This window comes from Grammomys surdaster, unplaced genomic scaffold (assembly GCF_004785775.1).
Source record: "Grammomys surdaster isolate TR1022 unplaced genomic scaffold, NIH_TR_1.0 214, whole genome shotgun sequence".
Lineage (NCBI taxonomy): Eukaryota > Metazoa > Chordata > Mammalia > Rodentia > Muridae > Grammomys > Grammomys surdaster.
The window spans coordinates 3,183,569-3,202,696 of record NW_021604659.1 but is presented as its reverse complement, the minus strand read 5'-3'; the positions used below and the strand labels follow the sequence as shown (position 1 = coordinate 3,202,696).

General features: G+C 38.3%; 1 protein-coding gene across 1 annotated transcript in view; it reads left to right on the top strand.

Moving 5' to 3' along the window:
• Nucleotides 1–2,392: 2,392 nt before the first annotated feature.
• The window catches only part of Zranb1 (zinc finger RANBP2-type containing 1), a 57,304-nt gene continuing 40,568 nt past the window's right edge, over nt 2,393–19,128 (top strand). Inside the window, exon 1 of the mRNA XM_028772519.1 lies at nt 2,393–2,796. The gene's annotated coding sequence lies outside the window, so the exon portion shown is untranslated. The remainder of the gene's footprint in view (nt 2,797–19,128) is intronic.

Below are 19,128 nucleotides of genomic sequence, written 5' to 3'. Positions count from 1 at the left end.
AGGAACATCCACTTTTGTGTTTTAAGACAGGATCTCTCGCTTGTCTGGAACTAGGCTTGACTGGCTGGGCTGGAGCCCAGGGGTTTTCCTGTTTCCTCCTTTCTGGCACTGACATTACAAGCATGTACTACTACACTTGGCTTTCTTACATGGATTCAGGGGACTGAACTCAAAGCACTTTATATACTGATCCATCTCCTCAGGTCTGAGAACTAGGTGCCTATCAAGTGTCTTTTTGTTTTCAATGCAGTTTTTTTTTTTTTTACTTTGTTCTCCTTTTCAATTATAAATTGATTTCCCCTTTAATTTACTTAGCAATCCCATTTTGTAATTGTGGTTATTCTGACTTAGCCTCTTTCTGTGCTATCATTCTTACCACTAAGGTAGTCCTTCCTTATCTTTGTGTGTTTATTTCTTGGTGCACAGAATTATTTTTTACTAGATATTTACTAAATTGAATTTAAAAGCTTCCTCTAAATCATATCCTTTGTTTGTTTGTTTGTTTTTTTCGAGACAGGGTTTCTCTGGCTGTCCTGGAACTCACTCTGTAGACTAGGCTGGCCTCGAACTCAGAAATCTGCCTGCCTCTGCCTCCCAAGTGCTGGGATTAAAGGCGTGCACCATCACCACCTGGCTCATATCCTTTTTCTTACTGAAATAAACTACAACTTGGACACCTTACTGTCTGATTGGTGCTTATTTGAAGGCAACATGCTGTAAAGCTTTGATTCAGGAAGAGGAAGTGCTTAAAGAAAGTATTTCCAAAGTTTCAGTTGAACTATTGTTTTTATATAATAAAGAAGTGTGGGATTCTACCTATAAATGAGTTAATTATATCTTCCAGAATGTGTTGTTTTGTAGGAAAAAGGCTATTTCTATTTAAGCTTAATTTATGGATAAGTTCTTGAGCCAGGTGGGGATTGCTGAAGGCCTCTACCTCATTGCAATGGCAATGGAGAGGAAGCACCCCACTGGTTGTGAAAGATGTTGGTGAGGGGAAGTTATACAAAGTATTGTTCTTTGATGGCCATGGTACAGCTGTCATACATCTTATACCATTTTATGCAAATAACTGAAGATACCAAAGACAGCTTTACAAAGTGAATTCCCACTCAAGTTTGGAAACATCAAACTTCAAGTAATAGGGTCACCTTTTCGGATCTGAGGTATCCAACACAACTACTAAATGCCCTCCCAGACTGCTGTTAATTTTCCTTCAAGATACTAATTAAATTTTTTTAATTTTTAATTATGTGTGTGTGTGTGCAAGTGAGTGTGGGTGCTGGTAGAGGCCACAAGAGGGCACTGAGTCCCCTGGTGCTGGAGTTACAGGTGATTGTGCTCCACCGAAGTGGCTGCTGGGAACTAAACTCTGGTTCTTTGCAAGAGCAGAAAGTGTTGTTACATACTGGCCGTTTCTCCAGCCCCATTTTTTTTTTTAAATTACATTTATTTATTTTGTATGTGGCTCAGAGAACAACTATTGGAGTTAGTTCTCTTCTTCCATTATGTAGGTACTGGGGATGGAACTCTGGGCTGTCAAGCTTGGCAACTTAACCCACTGAACCATCTCTATGGCTTTTTAACAAATTACTTTTAAAGTAATTTACATTTTGAAAAAGTTTGAGCCGGGCAGTGGTGGCGCATGCCTTTAATCCCAACACTTGGGAGGCAGAGGCACGAGGATTTCTGAGTTCGAGGCCAGCCTGGTCTACAGAGTTCCAGGACAGCCAGAACTACACAGAGAAACTCTGTCTCGGGAAAAAAAAAAGTTTGAAGTATAAAAAAAGTGCTAGATGAAACCAAGCTAGTGGTGGCATACTTATAAGACCAACACTCCGGAGGCTGAGGCAGGAGGTTTAAGATTTAAGAGTTCAGGGCCAGTCTCAGCTATATAGAGGAGTTGGAAACAAACTGGGCTACAAGAGAACCTTGTCCGAAAACATAATAAAATGCAAACTAAGCAGGGCTTGTACTCTTGGGGAGGCTGAGGCAGGAAGATCGTTTAAGAGTTCCAGGCCAGCCTGAGCCACAGAATGAAAGTCTATGTCAAATTACTGAAATTTAAAATAAGTTTTAAACCGCCTAAGGAACCGCCAAACAGCCTCCCAGTTAGCAAACAGCTCACTTCTGAGACGCAAGACTCGCGCTTGATGCAAAGCTCTGGCGACTCTGCTGCAAAGAGCGGACGGCGGCCCGGGGAACCCGGCTGCTACCTTCCAAGCTCATCCCGCAGTTACACTTGAGGATACTCGCCACCTCGGAGGACGGGTCGCGGGACCGCGCGCCGTAGCCTCACAATCAGGACGCACGTTGCTGACGTCATGACAGCGGCTCGCCTCCTGCGCCGGGAAAGAGGCGGTCGCTTATTGGCTGCGCCTCTTGAGGTCTCGGGACCAATCACGGGATGGTGAGCAGTAAGGTCCAGTGCCTGACGTTGTGCGGCCGCCTCGGGGTTTATTTAGCTCTAGGGTCCTGACCGCCGCCATTCCGAGTCCTCAGCGCCCGAGGCCATCCCCAGTCCGCTCCGCCCCTGTCCCCGAGCCTCGGCCCCCGCCTCCGCGCCGCCTCTCCGCCCCTCGGGCCGCTGGGAGCCGCGCGCGGGCCCGCGGAGAACATGTCCTGACTGAGGCGGGAGGGCGGAGGCGGCAGCAGCGGGGTGGGCGGCGGCGCCGAGGGAGGCGGAGAGGGGCCGGGCTCGGCTCGTCGCCGCGGGCCGTGCGGGAGTCGCCGCCGCCGCCGCGGCCGCCGGGCGCCGCGCGTCAGACGAGGAGGAGGAAGAGCCGCGGCCGCCAGGTAACCGGGCCTGGGTTGGGGGCGCCGCGCCACAGGCCCCTCGCGGATTGACCGCGGCCTGACTGGGCGTCGCGGGGCGCAGGCTGCCGAGCCTCCGGGCGGCAGCGTTGCGGGATAGCTCATCGCAGGCCCGGGGTTGTCCGCTGCCGCGCGTCCATCTTGGGCTTCCCGGCGCGGGGACAACCCAGGGGATGAGGGAGAGTGGCCCGCCCGGCTTGTTTACCGATCTGAGTTGGCCGCGGTCGGCTGCCTGGCTGGCGCTGCCCTTTCTGCCCGCCTCATTCCGTCAACTGGGATGCCTCCCGAGTCCGGGTGTGTGGGTCTTATTCCCACTTATCAGTAGGCCATAAACACCCGGATTCATCGCTCTAAGTTGGTGCTGGTCTCCAAACTTGTGTTTTGGTCCCTTGTCCACTTTCTCTCCGCCTCATACAGTGGCCTCCCGTTGTTGCCTAAAGCAAATCAGGGTGAGAGTTGATGTCTGGTGGCCATGGGCAGCTGGAACTTCGCTCCCGGTAACGATCGCTCTGTGCAACTACCTTGTGATTTTTGTTGTTGTGGTTGTTGTTATTTTGTTTTTCTGCTCATATTTGGCCGGTCATTGCACAGACAAAAGAGCTGTAATACTTGCTGTTAGCGCCGGGAGAGGCAGTTTAGGTTAAGCAGGAAGTTTGAACCCGCCCATTATCTTGGAGACACTAGTGTTTTGAAATCACCTTGCTTAGAATTTTGTATCTCAGCCCCTCGATTTTCCCTTTCGGTTACCCCCTAAGTCACTGTTATAAGCACCCCCCCCCCGCTCGCAATGTTTGGTCTCTGTATAGTTGACTTGTGATGATTGTAATAAACGTGATGTACAAATATTTGGAAGTGTTATATAATGAGTGGCTCCTGAACCCTGTGGTCTCTCTTTTAGTTGACTCCCTATCAACTTTTGGTACATGCATGGTACCTCTGTTGATCAAACATGGGTGACTTTGTTTACATAGAGAAGACAGGGGAGACCGGAGGATCGTTGTGACAGAGGCTATTAGAAAGTTGGCTGAATTATACTTGGGAAAAGTAAAGCTGGATCCTGTTAAATATTATTTTAATTAAATGAAGTAATTCGAAAATATATTTAGAAGTCCACTCTCTTGATTTTGGGGCTCTTAAAAGTCTTATTAAATTTTTGTAACTTTTTTTTTTTTTTTTTTTTTTTGGTCTGTGAAGGGTTATCTTTGGACAGTAATGAGACATTTTACTTTTTGTGGGGAGGATGTCATTTGAACGCCATGGGGGAGATTTTTTACTGGTTGCTGTTTTAACAACCTTTGTTAATGCTGTTGAGCATTGAGGCACCCATTTATTTACTCTTGAAATGTGTTTGACGTTGTATGCTGAACTTATAATTCATGGTAATATATTTTAAACTAATGGCCTCTATCCATATCTTTGTACTGATAGGGGTTGTGGTTTATCGCTTTTAAAGTCTGAGGATTAAGCTGGGCAAAGTAATGAATGCCTTTAACCCCAGCACTCAGATGGCAGAGGCAGGTGAGTCTCTTGAGTTCTAGGCCGTACTGGTCTACAGATCGAGTTCCATGACAGTCAGGGTTACACACTGAGAAAACCTTTTCCCCCAAAACCATAAATAAAGTCTAAGCATTAACATTAATTCAGTTGTACAATGAGGTAAATTGGTTTATGTGTAATTGATACAGTGAGAGCCATTACATGTACTTTATATTTATATTGCTTTTATAAAATCAGTTAAAACTTAAATGTAATTGCAAAAGTAGGGTGCTAACTTTTTGTATAACTTGGTTTGGTTTTATTTGAACATTGTTTATGGTTTTCTTCTCTTCCCTAGAAATACCTTCTTGTTTGAACACTTTTTCTTCCAGTTTGTGGTGGTTTATTTGGAATATTCGTGTCCCCTTATACCTTGGATATATTTTCTGTATTTAAATACACTCTGATATATCCTTTAATCTTAATTCTTCTTCCCTATGTGAAGCTCAGTCCAGCTAAACTTAAATTGTTTCTGTGAAGTCCCTCCTCTTGGCCTTTATTTATTTTACCCTTTTTTACTGTACATCAAATTAAGTGCTATCTCCTAAGAACCCCTTTGAGAACTTAACCTGAAGGGATGTTTGCTCTTTGGTGTGAAACTTTCCACTTTTGTTGTTGTTGTTAGTCTATGGTAGTGTAGATTTCTTTTTATGACTTCTGTTTCCCAACTATATTTTTAAGACTCTGAGAATTGATGTTCTTATTTTTTAAGGCTCTGAGAAATGAGTGTGTATCTATGGAGACAGTATAGCTGGCTCTGAAAATATAGTCTGACAAAGTATTTCTAGTTACAGAGGTATTTCAGGATATACAATTTGTATGCTTTCTACTATTGGAGTTTCTGGGATTTTTGATGACTTATGAGAGAAAATGTATGAAACTATGGTCATGTCATAAAAAATACTTGGTCAGTATGTTTAAATTTGTTAGCACTGTTTTTTACTAATACAAGGTATTGGCATTTTCCCATTAGCTATGCTATATTGTTCAAATGAAAATTTCTGGTTTTATTCACTGAGTCTAAGGTAGTTACTTGGCTTTGGATTTGGTACTAGTGACATGAAAGGTAGCTATTTTGTATTTGTATGCAGATGACATTTATCATCATGTGAAGGAGGAATAATCTGTAGCCAATTTGCATTTCTAACCTCAGATGCTGATGGATTGTACAATTGATCAAAAGACAGATGAGGCAGGGGAGTATGATTTCGTTGTTACCTGTCAGTGTGGCTAGAAGAAAACACAGAACTGGCCTACAGTATTCTTATATACCAAAGATAGTACATGTAGTTATGTAGTAGGTAAGTGGATACTTAGGAATTTGGAAAATTGGTGTATGTGTTTCTGTTGTGTTGAGTAAATTTCTTGGCAGTAAATTCTCCTGATATGTGTCTCTGCCTTCTGTGAAAACTCACCCTTTTATAGTTTGTCAAAATATTTTTCCCTTCAGATGTCTAATTAAAAAAATATTTAGTGTATATGGTTGTTTTGCCTGCTTGTTTGACTGTTTACTACATGCATGCAGTACCCTTGGAAGCCAAAAGAGAGTGTCGTATACTCTGAGATTGGAGGTACAGACAGACACTTGTCAGACACTGTGTGGATTCTGATCCTCTGGAAGAACAGCCACTGTTTTTAACTGCTGAGCCAGCCTTCCAGCCCAAAATTGTCTAATTTTTATAACATAGTTTTTAAAAATACTTTTTAACCTTTATTTTATGGGAATGGGTATCCTGCCTGTATGTGTGTCTGTATGCCATGTGCATGTTGGATCCTCTGAGATCTGAATTACAGACAGTTGTGAGCTGCCATGTGAGTGCTGGGAATTGGACCCAGGTCTTCTCGAAGAGCAGCCAGTACTCTTAACCCTTGAGCCATCTAGCCCCATAAAGTTGTTTATATAAATTTTTTTTTTAAGATTCATAAATCTTTCCAGTATAAATGAAGCTAACACTAACCTTCAATAAACTTCCTGAAATGTTGGACGTTTTTACTAGACTACTTGAATTTGTAAAAAGGACTTTCATAGACCAATACCAGTAATGAGAAGAAACCTAGATCAGTTTATCCTACTAATAATTAAGTTGGATCCCATACTTCATATCATTTATAAATTTTAACTCAAACTGACTATAAACATAAATTTAAGAGCTAAACTACAAAATATTAGATGAATTAAGGTTTCTAGCCTAATTTTTTTGAATATGGATGTTCATTCAAGTAGTGGGTTTTCCCACACACTGTATGTTAAAATTTACTGAACTTTAAGTCTAATTATTCTCAGTTATAAGTTGATTTAGGACAGCATTTTTCGATGTGTGGCAAAATCCCTGTTGTGTAGATAGATGAAGGAAAGAGTCCTTATTTAGTGCTGCATATTGTGCTTCAACAACACATTTGTAATTGGAATCCAGAAGACAGTACATAATTGCTGTGGGGTTTTTTGTTTTTATTTTTTTGTTTTAAATAAACCACTTCAGTTCTTTGGTTTCTTGTTTAGGACATATAATCAACATTCTTTTATCTCTCTTTGTATTTAGTGAAGCTAAAGCTTATCTATTTATCTGTCTCTCTGTCAGATTTATTTTTATGGTGCAAGGTATCAAATTTAGGGCCTTGTAGTTGTTAGGATAAGCATTCTAACTCTGAGCGAAATCATAGCGCCCCCCGCCCCCCACATGCACTCCCCAATTTCTTTTTGAGGATTTTTTCCTGTGGCCCAGACTTACTTTGAATTTGTAATTACTCTTGCCTTAGCCTCTTGATGCTGGGATTATAGCTGTGTGTCACTATACTTAGTGTAAGGTTTATTTTTTAATAGGGAAGCTATTGCAATTCTACAACTACTTTTCATCTTTCTGGGGATGTTCTCCTTTGGTAACAATGAAATATTGAGTTGTTATTGACTTATTAATAAGTAGTGCCATATACAGACACTGTTTGAAGAAAAATGAATTTTTCATGGTTGAATATTAGAAACAAACCATAATTTACTGAGCTAAGTATTATGGGAGATAATTGTCTTGCTTAATACTGATCATAGTATTTTCACTATTAAGTATGATGCTAGTATAGGTTTTTTTCAAGATGTTCTTTAGCAAGTTAAGTTCTCTATACAGGCTCTTTGTTTTCCTTCCAAGAAAGGTCTTTCTGTATAGTTTAGGGTGGCTTTAAACATGGTCCTTTTGCTTTAGCCTCTTAATGCTGGGGTTACTAGTATGTACTAAAATGACTATTATCACTGAATTCTATATAGCTATTCTGTTTATTTTGATAGGAATATGCACTTTTTCTTTAGCTCATTGACTTGATAGGTTCCATTAATTTTTGGATATTGAACCAGCTTGGATAGATAACTATTTCCGTCCGTCCGTCCGTCCGTCCGTCCGTCCGTCCATCCATCCATCCATCTGTCCATCCATCCATCTTATCTAATCAGTTTTTCAAGGCAGGGTTTCTTGGTGTAGCCCTGGCTCTCCTGGAATTCATTCTGTAGACCAGACTGGCTTGAACTCCAAAGATCTGCCTGCCTCTGCCCCCTTAGTTCTAGGGTTAAGGTTTGTACCACTAGGCCCAGCTTTTCCCTTTTTATTTCTTTTTTTCCTTTTTTTGACAGGCTCTTGAAGGTCCAGACTGGCCTTGATCTCACAGAGATCTGTCTGCCTCTACCTCCTGACTTGTGGGATTAAAGTTTTGTATGTTATGTCTAGCTCGATGTATTTTGTAGATTTGTATGTCTATATAAACCTTTCTCTTTTTTTCTTTTCTTCCTCCTTTCTTCTTTGAGACAGGTTCTCATGTATCCCAGGCTGCTCTAAAACATATGGATTTCTGATCTCTTGTCTTTACTTTCCCTGTGCTTGAATTATAGGCGTGTGCCATCATGCCCAAGATGTAACCCATGGCCTTGTTCATGCTAGGTGAGCCCTCTACCAATTAAACTGCATCCTAGTTCAGTAATATTGAGTTGTTGAGAAGGCAGCATTTGACTACTTCATTTTTTTCTGAGATTTTTGTGAGGTATACTCATCTGTGGAAGTTTAGGGGAAGTTTGATTTGTATTTTGTTGTATTTCTCACTTTTTACTTATTTTTATATTTTATTTTTTAAAGATTTATTTATTTATATGACTACACTATAGCTGTCTTCAGACACACCAGAAGAGGATATTAGATCCCTGTTACAGATGGTTGTGAGCCACCATGTGATTGCTGGGAATTGAACTCAGGACCTCTGGAAGAGCAGTCAATGCTCTTAACCACTGAGATATCTCTCCAGCCCTATTTCTCACTTTTTAAACCATACCTATACATTGTAGAATAGATTGTTTTTCTTTATGAGACAAGATCTCATTGTGTATTCCAGACTAGCTTGGTACACACTGTGAGGCTGACCTAGAACTTGTATATAGTGATCCTCCTACGTTAGCTTTCTGAGTGCTGGCTTTAGTAGACATATGTTATCACTTTCAGATTAAGTTTTTACAAATAATTAAATAATTAGTTAATTAAATAATAATAAATAAAGTGATATGTTTTTGATTTCTAAACCCAAATTGAATGTTTTATGTCACTTATATTCATCGCTTAAAAGTTATTCTGTAAAGTTGCAGGAAAAGTTTTTTTTTAAAAATTTACTTTGAATTTTCTTACAATCCAGTAAATAGTTTATAGACCAATATAAGTCCCTGGACCATGATTTTTCAGTACGATTGTGTTGTTAGTCTCCAAAATATTTCATTCTTTTTTTTTTTTTTAAAGCAATCTAATCCTTAATTCTCAGTCTAGAATAGCTTAAGATCTAATTAACCACCCCAACTCCTTATGATGAATATTCAGGGACTTGTACATTCAGTGGTCTGTCACTGAGGTACACCTATAGCCCTTAAAAGCTCCTTATTGTGAACATTTTCAAACATACACAGACACCAGGACAATGAGTTCTCATGTGCCCATAACCTCCTCATCAACACATGGCCAACACTGCTTCATTTCTTGGTTTTCTACCTATTCCTTGGGGATTATTTAAAGACATATACTGTGAATATCTTAGTGCTGATTTTCCTCTGTCACTGGAACTATCCCAGTGACAGCAGACTTGTGCCTCTGTGTCTATATCTTATAATTGGCAGTCAGGTCAGAGCCTTGATAACATTCTATTTCTATTACCATTTATATTGCTTAGTACTTTTAATTCATGGTAGTATACTTTATGGGCGTATGGCAGCATTAGAGACAGAGATAAGGTCTGTTGTAACAGATTAAATATTATGTTTTAAAATTTGAGCTTAAGTCAATATATTACAGTGGAAATGAAAATTTTATTTTTCATCGTCATTGGAAATAAGATATTTGCAAAATTCATTTGTTTTCAAAAGTGAGTTTTACACAGAAGAACAGAGGCTTTGCTAACTAATATAGTACTATCCTGGAGAGCACATATTTAGCTGCCTTTTATTTTTACAAGTGAGACGGTTTTGTCTCTAACAGATACATACATAGGGTCTGCTTACTAGTCATATGGGCGATCATTGCATGTTTACCTTTAAAGCATGGACATCTGTAGGCTCTGAAATTTCTATACGTACCATTTAGATAAACTCACTCTTTTTCACTTGGCTGAATAAAAATGAAAGGCTTTTAAAATTGTTATTAACATAGCATGGTTTTTTTTTTGTTTGTTTGTTTGTTTTTTGCAATTGACAGGGTTTCACTATGTAGCTTTGGGTATCCTGGAATTCACCATGTAGACCAGGTTCCTCTTGAAACTCACAGAGGTCTGCCTGCCTCTGTCTCCTGAGTGCTGAATCTTTTTTTTTCTTTCTCTAAAATCTGGACTGGTATATATTAGTCTAAAGTCAGGCTGTCTGTAGGCCCCTTCCCCCCCCCCCATTATAGGTGGTGAATTTAGTGTAATTTTTTTTTTAAATCCAGGTTTTGCTTAGTTCAACTTTTTAGACATTTTCATAGTTCTCAATCTGAAAAAGAAAATGTGAACAAAGTGTCTGTCACCAAGTTCGTTTCGTTTTTCACAGTGTTTAGTCTATTGGTAGTCTCAGAGGGATTGCTCAGCAAGAAAGACAGTCAAATTAATAGTTCAAGTTTTGGATAGTGGGAATAGGCCATTGAATGTGTGTGCTTGGATACAGAAGGCCTGGATTCAGATTCTGGCTGTACCACTTAGTGATTTTTTTTTTTTTTTTAAAGAGTAGTCGCTGTGCTTTGTCTCCAGTCTTTAAAGTTGGATATAATAATAGTTCTGAGGAGTAAATTGGTTAATATATGTAAAATGCTTTGTACAATACTTAGCAATATTAGCTGTTACTGTTTACTTGTTGAACAGGGCTGTCTTTGGCAGAATTGTGACATAGACAAAGTTGGCCTAGCTGTTGACCCACTTATAATGCTTGGAACAAACAGTGCTTTCAGTCTGTTGCTCTTTTGAACTCTTCTTCATGATGTCCTTTGTTGTCTCTGCAGTGAAAGAAAAACTTCATTCTGTTTTTATTATCGCACTATAGGAATCATAAGGAAAATTATCTAGTCTAGCTTACATTATTAAGTAAGAAATTATAAATAACTTGTTGGGGGGGGTAATCTCACTATGTAACCCTGCTTGGCATGGAGCTTGCTTTGTACACCAGGCTGGCCTTGATCTCACAAAGGTCTTACACAGGTTTCTTCCTGAGTGCTATGTTTAAACATATGTGTCACCATGCCTGGTCTAAGTTACGTGTTTTAATACAATTTTAGTTCAAATAACTTTTATGTTTCCAATGAGTAACAGAAGTTGAATTGATTTGAGGGATTGGTATTTTGAAACAAATGGTAAATCTGAGTTGGCATTGCCTTGGAGTATTTTAGCTGTTTGCTTCTGCCACCTTTTATAGCCTTGTTTCATATTATACTTTATGTAAAAGCTTCGGACACTACCTCCTTCCCCTGTCAAACAGGAAGCCCCTTAGCATCTGATAAAAAGCTGCTATTAGTGAGCTAGATATACTTTCCAATGGCCTTCTTAAGGGTGCTTTGTAATTTGGGAATCTGTTTGCAGTTTCTTCAAGAGAATAAATTAATGAAAAAAGTTTTGAACATGTTAAGCCTGTCATACTTCTTATGAAAGTTGCCTTATTCTTTTATGATTCTCAGGACAGAAGCCAGGATTTCAGGCATGCTATATTGAACTCGCCAGCCCTCTTTTATATTTAAATGCTGGATTGAGAATGTACTCTCAAGATTAATTGTTCCCTTTCTATGCACATCTAAAAAGACTGTAATTTTTCAACTAGTTATATCTGTCCACTCTTTCTGAGTTGTAAAATGATTAGTTTTGTTTGAGATCAAAATTTGAGGTGCATGACTCTACTTATGGTAAAACTGAGTTTACTATATAGTTGAAGGATATATATATATAGTATTTCTTGCCTCCTTTCTCATACTGTCTAGCAACTAAAATGCTTAGAGAAAGTTAATTTTGTATTTAAAGTGACAAAGTTGGTAGGTAAATAGAATTCCTGAAATGACTAGAAGATAGATGAAAAGAAATGTCACTATTGTTATATGTTAAAATAGATACAATTGTAAATAGCTATCTTCTAGGTACTTTTCATTCTCATCAGTGGATTGCTAGTTCTGTTTAATGAAGAGGGAGAAACCTGTGAGAATTCTTTTATTACGTTATCTTCCATAGATAATGCATTCTTAACAGATTAAAATAACAAATTTTAGTGGGGCTGGAGAGAACACTGAGTGGTTAAGACAGTCTACTGCTTTTGCAGAGGACAGGAGTTGTGTTCCCAGTACCCACATCAGCTTACTCTGCATGTGATATAATTTTAGTTTCAGGAGGCCCAGTACTTCTGGCCCCAAGGGCACCAGCACTCAACATGTACACATGCATAAGTAAAATATTTGAAAGAAAAGACAGGTTTATTTGGAATGAAGATAGGAATTCTAGCTGTAGTATGGGTAAGTGCCTCAGTTAAATAATGGCATAGTGCCAATATGGCTGGTGTCATTCTGATAGCCGTTACTTATCTTGAATTTATTTTGTCCTACTTTTCACACACTCTTGGGAGGATTTTAGCAGGTTTGTTCAGTTCAGTGTTTGATAACAGGTGACTGCAGTAGGTAACAATGACTTCTGTAGAGAAACTATGCAGTATTTTCTGAAGATATTTAATTGACTGGGACTGCAGCTCAGAGTACTTGCCAGAACATGCAAAACTGTGGGTTTTATTCCTTAGTACTACTACCAAAAATTAATGATTGTAAAAAATTTGTACTTATGCCCTTTATGTACCACTATTCAAATAATCAGCTCATGGGTTGTCATAGTAGTTCAGATTGCTCAGATTTTGAATACAGAAGTCTGGTGTAGAATACTTTTAGGTAACAAGGAATGAAACAAATACTTATATACTTGAATAGTTTATTATTCTTAGTAGTCTAATGCCTTTAAACAAGTGATAGTTAAAATGATGCTTAGAAGCACTCAGAGCTTCTGGCAAATCGTGTGCAGTGAGCAAGACTTGGTGATACCATCTTCACATTTTATTAGAAAACAAAAATTAGTGAATATAAGCTAAACAACAAAATTTCAGATACTCAATAAAAGTGTTTTATTTTCTAATTCCAAAAAAGAAAAAAGAAACATGAATTTCTTTTTTTTTCTTTTTTTCTTTTTTTTTTCTTTTTTTCTCTTTTTGTTTTTTTGTTTTTCGAGACAGGGTTTCTCTGTGTAGTCCTGGCTGTCCTGGAACTCACTCTGTAGACCAGGCTGGCCTCGAACTCAGAAATCCGGCTGCCTCTGCCTCCCAAGTGCTGGGATTAAAGGCGAGCACCACCACTGCCTGGTGAAACATGAATTTCTGATTAAGAATTCAGTTTTGGATATATTATGTTGAGATGTATACTAAATAGTTGAATAGATGTTCTGTAGGCAGCTGGATTCGTTAATCTGAACTTTGGGAATCATCAGCATATAGGTAGTATTTAAAACCCACAGACTGGGGTCATTGAGCTGACCTGTCAGGTACAAGTATTTACTGCCAAAGCTGATGACCTGAATTTGATTCTTGTAACACACATAGTGGAAAGAGAGAATTGACTCTTGAAAACTCTCCTCTGACCTTCAGGTGTGTTGTTGAATGCTGTGTACACATATGCAAATGAATGAATGAATGAATGCAATAAAAATTAAAACTCACAGCTCTATTGAAATTTCTAAGAGAGTGAGCTGGTGGTTTGAGAAGTATTGACCAAAAAACTCTTGGTACCTGAAATCAGAAATGAAAGCCAACAAAGATTAAGGGAGGATAGCTAATGAGAAATAGAGGAAGCCAAAGGCAGGTTTTGAAGTCTAGTAAGAACAGTATGTTTAGTTGTGGATCAGAGGACCAGAAGGCTCTAGACTATGCTGTTGGGCAGATTTTTATGGTTGTTGGTTTTTTTTCCCCATAAATTATTTATATTCCAAATATCAAAATAGCAGGAAAGAAATGTTTTATAATTTATTATGCAGGTTATATTATTTATATTCTAAATTACATTGTGTTTATGCAATACATGTTCATTTATTTTTGGGACAGTCTATGCAGCCCAGGCTAATGTGGACATTGACATCCTTCTGCCTGTACTTTCCCAGTACTAGGATTTCAGGCATGTGTCTACACACCTGGTCAATATTTGTTTGTTTGTTTTTTAAGTTAAAATTTATTATTTTATGTGTATGGAAGTTTTGCCTGCATGTACATTTGTCTGTTCACCACTGTGTGAGTGGTACCTGTGGAGACCAGAAGAGAATGTTGAATTCCCTGGAACTGGTGTTACAGATGGTTGACCATGTGAGTGTTGGAAATGGACCCTGGGTCCTCTGGAAGAGTAACTGTGCTCTTGATTGCTGAGCCATCTCTCTAGCCCATTGTTTGTAATACATAGGGAGTGAAATGGGAGGATGACACAGTAAAGATCATGATTTTCAGTGAAACACTTTAGATGTTTGCTGATACTTACAGAACTGCCATGGTAAGATTTAGGGGGAAATTGAGTATAGGTAGCTATTGGCAGTTTATAATCTGGCTAGCTAGTTAGGAATATATCTCAAATGTATCAAACATGAACCCTAGTCTAAAACCTCAGGTAGAAAGGAGGTACTTCATTTGCTTTGTTTAACTCAACTTGATTTGAACTCTGAAATCTCTTGGCTGGAAATTCAACCTCAGTTATTCTTGGAGGCTTCCAGTTCTTAGGTGTTTTGTTTTGGTTTTGTTTTGGTGGGGGCATTATTCATTTTAAGTTCTCTGGATAAAGTGTTGTCTTTCGTTGTATACCATAGAGTATCTTCTGGTTTCTCTAGCTCTGCTGTATGGCTTAGCTCTTTATTTTTTTAAAATAATGCTGGGTGCTAGAAATGAAATACGGACCTTGGAACATGATAGGCATGTGCTATATTGTTCAGCTTTGTCCCCAGCCATTGGTTTTTTGAGACACGATTTGACTGTAGCTCAGGTTGGCCTTTTGCTTGTTGTCATTCTGTCTTTTGATTCCAACTATGATTACAGACATGCGCTGTCTATCTTGCTTTAAGGAAAGAAAAAACACCAACAACGAATTTAATAATACTGTCTCATAACCACATTCATAAAGGTCTTGGTACTTCTGCAGTTATACCCATGGAATTGATCTCACTCTCTATAATTTCTTCTGAGATTACTCAGAAGCTTCACTGTTGTTGTTTTTTCCAGGTCACAGAATGCGATGTGATCTGTATTTTCTTGGTCTTATAAAATACAGTATGCTAGTCTGTAGGTCTTGTCTCTAAAATCCCTGAGATGGGATTTAAAAAACCTGTTTGAAAATTAGTGGGAGTGAATGATGGAAGAAAAACTTTTGAGTTGATGTTCCAGAAATTAATCCTAAGAGGAAATACAGTAAGTCCATGTCAGTAAAAAGTTTGGTTGCTTGAAAGGTGTTTGGAAAGATCAGAGAACATCCTATGACAGTGATGAGAGGTAACTGAGTTTCAAGGTTGAACATATCTAAAACAATGACTTCATATCTGCATCTTTGTGGGTGATGACAGGTCTATAAGTTGAGGGTATGTGTAGTGTGTTTAGAAGTGAATGAGTAGGCTTACGTATTAACAGGAGGGAGCTGAGAGTTTATATTGTTAGAGAAAGCTTCAGACAAGAGGATTGCTGTGATGACAGACAGCTGGATGTATTTAGAAAACAAAGATACTTAGGGAGGGTATTATAGTAGTAGTTCTGACCTGAACTAAGAAAGGATTGATGCCAGTGGGGTGGAAGCAAATAACTGATCAGTTAGAAACCATTGGAAGAAAATTTGAACAGAAGTCAGAATTCAAGGTGATTCTGAGATTCTCAGCTGGGTATAGGGATATGAACAGTGTCATTTGTGGAAACTGAAGAAGTCAGGATAAGAGTTTCTTGAGAGGAAAATAAAAGGTTTAATGGGGGAGGATTTGATAAGTTATCTGAGGCCTAGAATGGGATTAGGATTAGATTTGTAGTTAGGGAGTTTTCCATGTCAGCAGGATACTGCTGTCGCACCATGGTTTTTTCCTCATGATTATTGTAAGGAAAACAGTAATATAGGAAGATGGGAAAAGAGAAAATGAGTGGGAATTTTGGCTTAAGAGTCAAGCAGTGCTTTCAGGTTTTTGTTTTTATTATATAGTTTAGAATCACTTTGTGATATTTAAAAGAATCTGAAATTTGTGTGTGGAATGCCCTCTTTTTAATTTTCTGTAGTCCTCTAAGATGGCCTGTGAGCATTTGTAAATCTCCACAGCTTTATATTAATAATTATATACATATAGTTAGTTCATTTTATGTTAAGAAAGTTAAAAGAGCTGGGTGGTGGTGTCACATACCTTCATTCCCAGCCCTCAGGAGTCAGAGGCAGGCAGATCTCTGTGAGTTTGAGGCCAGCTTGATCTACAGAGGGAGTTCCAGGACAGGGAGGGCTATACAGAGAAACCCTGTCTTGAAAAACCAAAACAAACAAAAAAGTAAGTTTAAAAAAAAACAAACAACACTTTAATACTGCTGTCATTAATTCTTCCTTTGAATGGTTTCTCATTTGAAATTATTGGCAACTGAGATTCTCTGTTTCTTAAAGAGTTTGTTCTTGATGAGAATTATTCACATGTGATCTTTTCTTTGTGTGCTTATTTTGTTTGTGCTTTTGTTTTTGTTTTTGTTTTTTTGTGGTGATGTAGGTGACTAAACCTGGAGTTTTTGGGCATGCTAGGCTAGCACTTCACCACTGAACTACACTGTCATCTCATTTTATAAAGCTTTTAATAGAGGATCGGGATTGGTAGTATAATACCTGTTATTTTGAGGCATGAATTAAATGTGGCTTTGTTTCTTACATTTGGCTTTGTTTCTTAAATGTTTAATAATACTTCATAAATAAAGCTTACATAATTAAACAGGATAATATATTTAAAAAATTATTTTAGGTGCAAGTGTTTTGCCTGAATATATATAGGTATACCAGCTGGGAACTGAAATTGAATCTTCTGCAAGAGCACCAAGTGCTTTTAACCAGTGAACTATCTCTCCAGGCCAAATAAAGACTATAGAAAAAATGGACATAATTGTATCTCTTAAGATAAAAGTTACTTGGTTCAAGTCCAACACATACAGTTTTGTGGATAAATAAATCTAGGAGCTAAAAGAATATTTTAAACTGTTACGCAAATTTTATTGTATCAATTAATTGAAATATGAGTCCTTGGATAGAATTTGAAATCCTAGATTGCATAGAGAATTAGAATTATTAAGTTAAATGACTTATTTATAACATGTTAATTTAACATGATATTTATTCAGTTCTTTTTCAAAATGGAGCATTAGGTCTTAAGAGCTGGAGGCTGGATAGATGGCTCAGTGGTTTAGGGTATATACTTTGTGGTAGAGCACTTGATTTGATTTCCAGCTTACAACCATCTGTAATTCCTCTTCTGGCCTCTGTAGGCACTTGCACCTATGTGCACCTATATCCACATAGACACACAAACATGCACAGTAAAAAAAGAAAACTGTTAAAGAACTGTCTTAGGGACTGGATAGATGGCTCAGTGGTTAAGAGCACTGACTGCTCTTTCAGAGGTCCTGAGTTCAGTTCCCAGCAACCACATGATGGTTCACAAGCATCTGTAATGGGATCCGATGCCTTCTTCTGGTGTGTCCAAAGACAGCTACAGTGTACTCATAGACATAAATCTTTAAAACCAAAACTGTCTCTGAACTAGTTGCCTTGAAAATAATTTTATATACCTCATAAAATGTTGTGACAAATAAGGAAGAAAAAAGAGTGTTAATTCTTAGGAATGTAAAATCATACATTGTCCTTACTTTGATTTACTGGTTGGCACAGATAAAAATGGCTCTCTCAGATGAGCTTCTCTAATGGAATATAGCTTTCAGGTACTAAAACTCAGTCTCCTGTTGAGTTTCAACTCCCCAGAGTATACATTTCTATCGAAAATAGTCTAGTGTGTTTCTCTCATCTTCCTTGAATTTCAGTTTGGAATTGCAGTTACCTATATTTTCAGAATGGGCAGGAAAATTCTTCATTTATGATAGTCCTGATGATAATTACATAGTGCTGAAATTTAACTCAGGGCCTTGCATATAGGTAACATGCTTTTCACTGACCTCTGCCTCCGAGCCAGTCTTGATATGATTATTGTTATTTTGAATTTTATTACATTAAAAATTCATTTTGTGTGCTTTTGTGAGTTGTTTACCTTGGCAAGCATAGGAAGGCCAGAGGACGACTTGTAGGAGTCAGTTCTCTCCATCTAGTATGTGGATCCTAGGAATTAACTCAGGTCATCAGACTTGGCAGCAGGTACCTTTAACTATTGAGCCATCTTGCTCCAATATGGTTGTGTCAGTGGCAGTTCTTTGTTTTTGTCAGCCTTGGAAATGTAAGTATGTTATGACAGTGTACTGGTTCCGTGGAGATTATCTAAAGTCAGATTACATTACTGTTAGTTGAGCATGCAATACAAGAACATACAAACATGGATCAAAGCAAGCACGGATTTTGAATGTAAATGTTTTAAATGAAATAATGGAATTGGTTTAGTATATGTTTATTATGACATTTGTTTTTGTTAATGATATCTTTGTGCATGCTTGTTATAATTTTAAATACCATGAATAAGAAATTTATTTACATTTTATTTCCAAAAAACTAATGCCTCATGAATATGAATATTGCCATTAAATTTTTGTTGTCCCCTTTATGTATGCTTGTGTGATTATAGTTACCTGATATTGAACACACTTTCAGATCACTATTAGATGTTTTACAGTCAGTGTGTACAAAGTAAAATTTAAAAATTAAAAATTAAATTAAATTAAAAATTTAAAAAAAAGTAAGGGGCTGGAAGGATGCCTCAGTGGTAAAGCATTTATTTCATAAGCACAGAATCTGAGTTTGATTCCTGTACTCAGGTTAAAAGGCAGTACTTTGTGTTCTTGAAACTCCAGTGCTGGGGAGGCTGAGCAGGAGAATCCCTGGGGCTCACTGAGTAGCCAGTTTAGCCTAATTGGTGAGCTTCAGGCTAGTAAGAGAGCCTGTCTCAAAGATGGCGTTCCTGAGGATCGTATCTGAGGTTGTCATCTGGCTGCCACGTGTACATTTGCACCTGGGCACACATGCTTGTATGTGCGCGCGTACACACACAAACACACACACACACACACACACACACACACACACACACACACACACA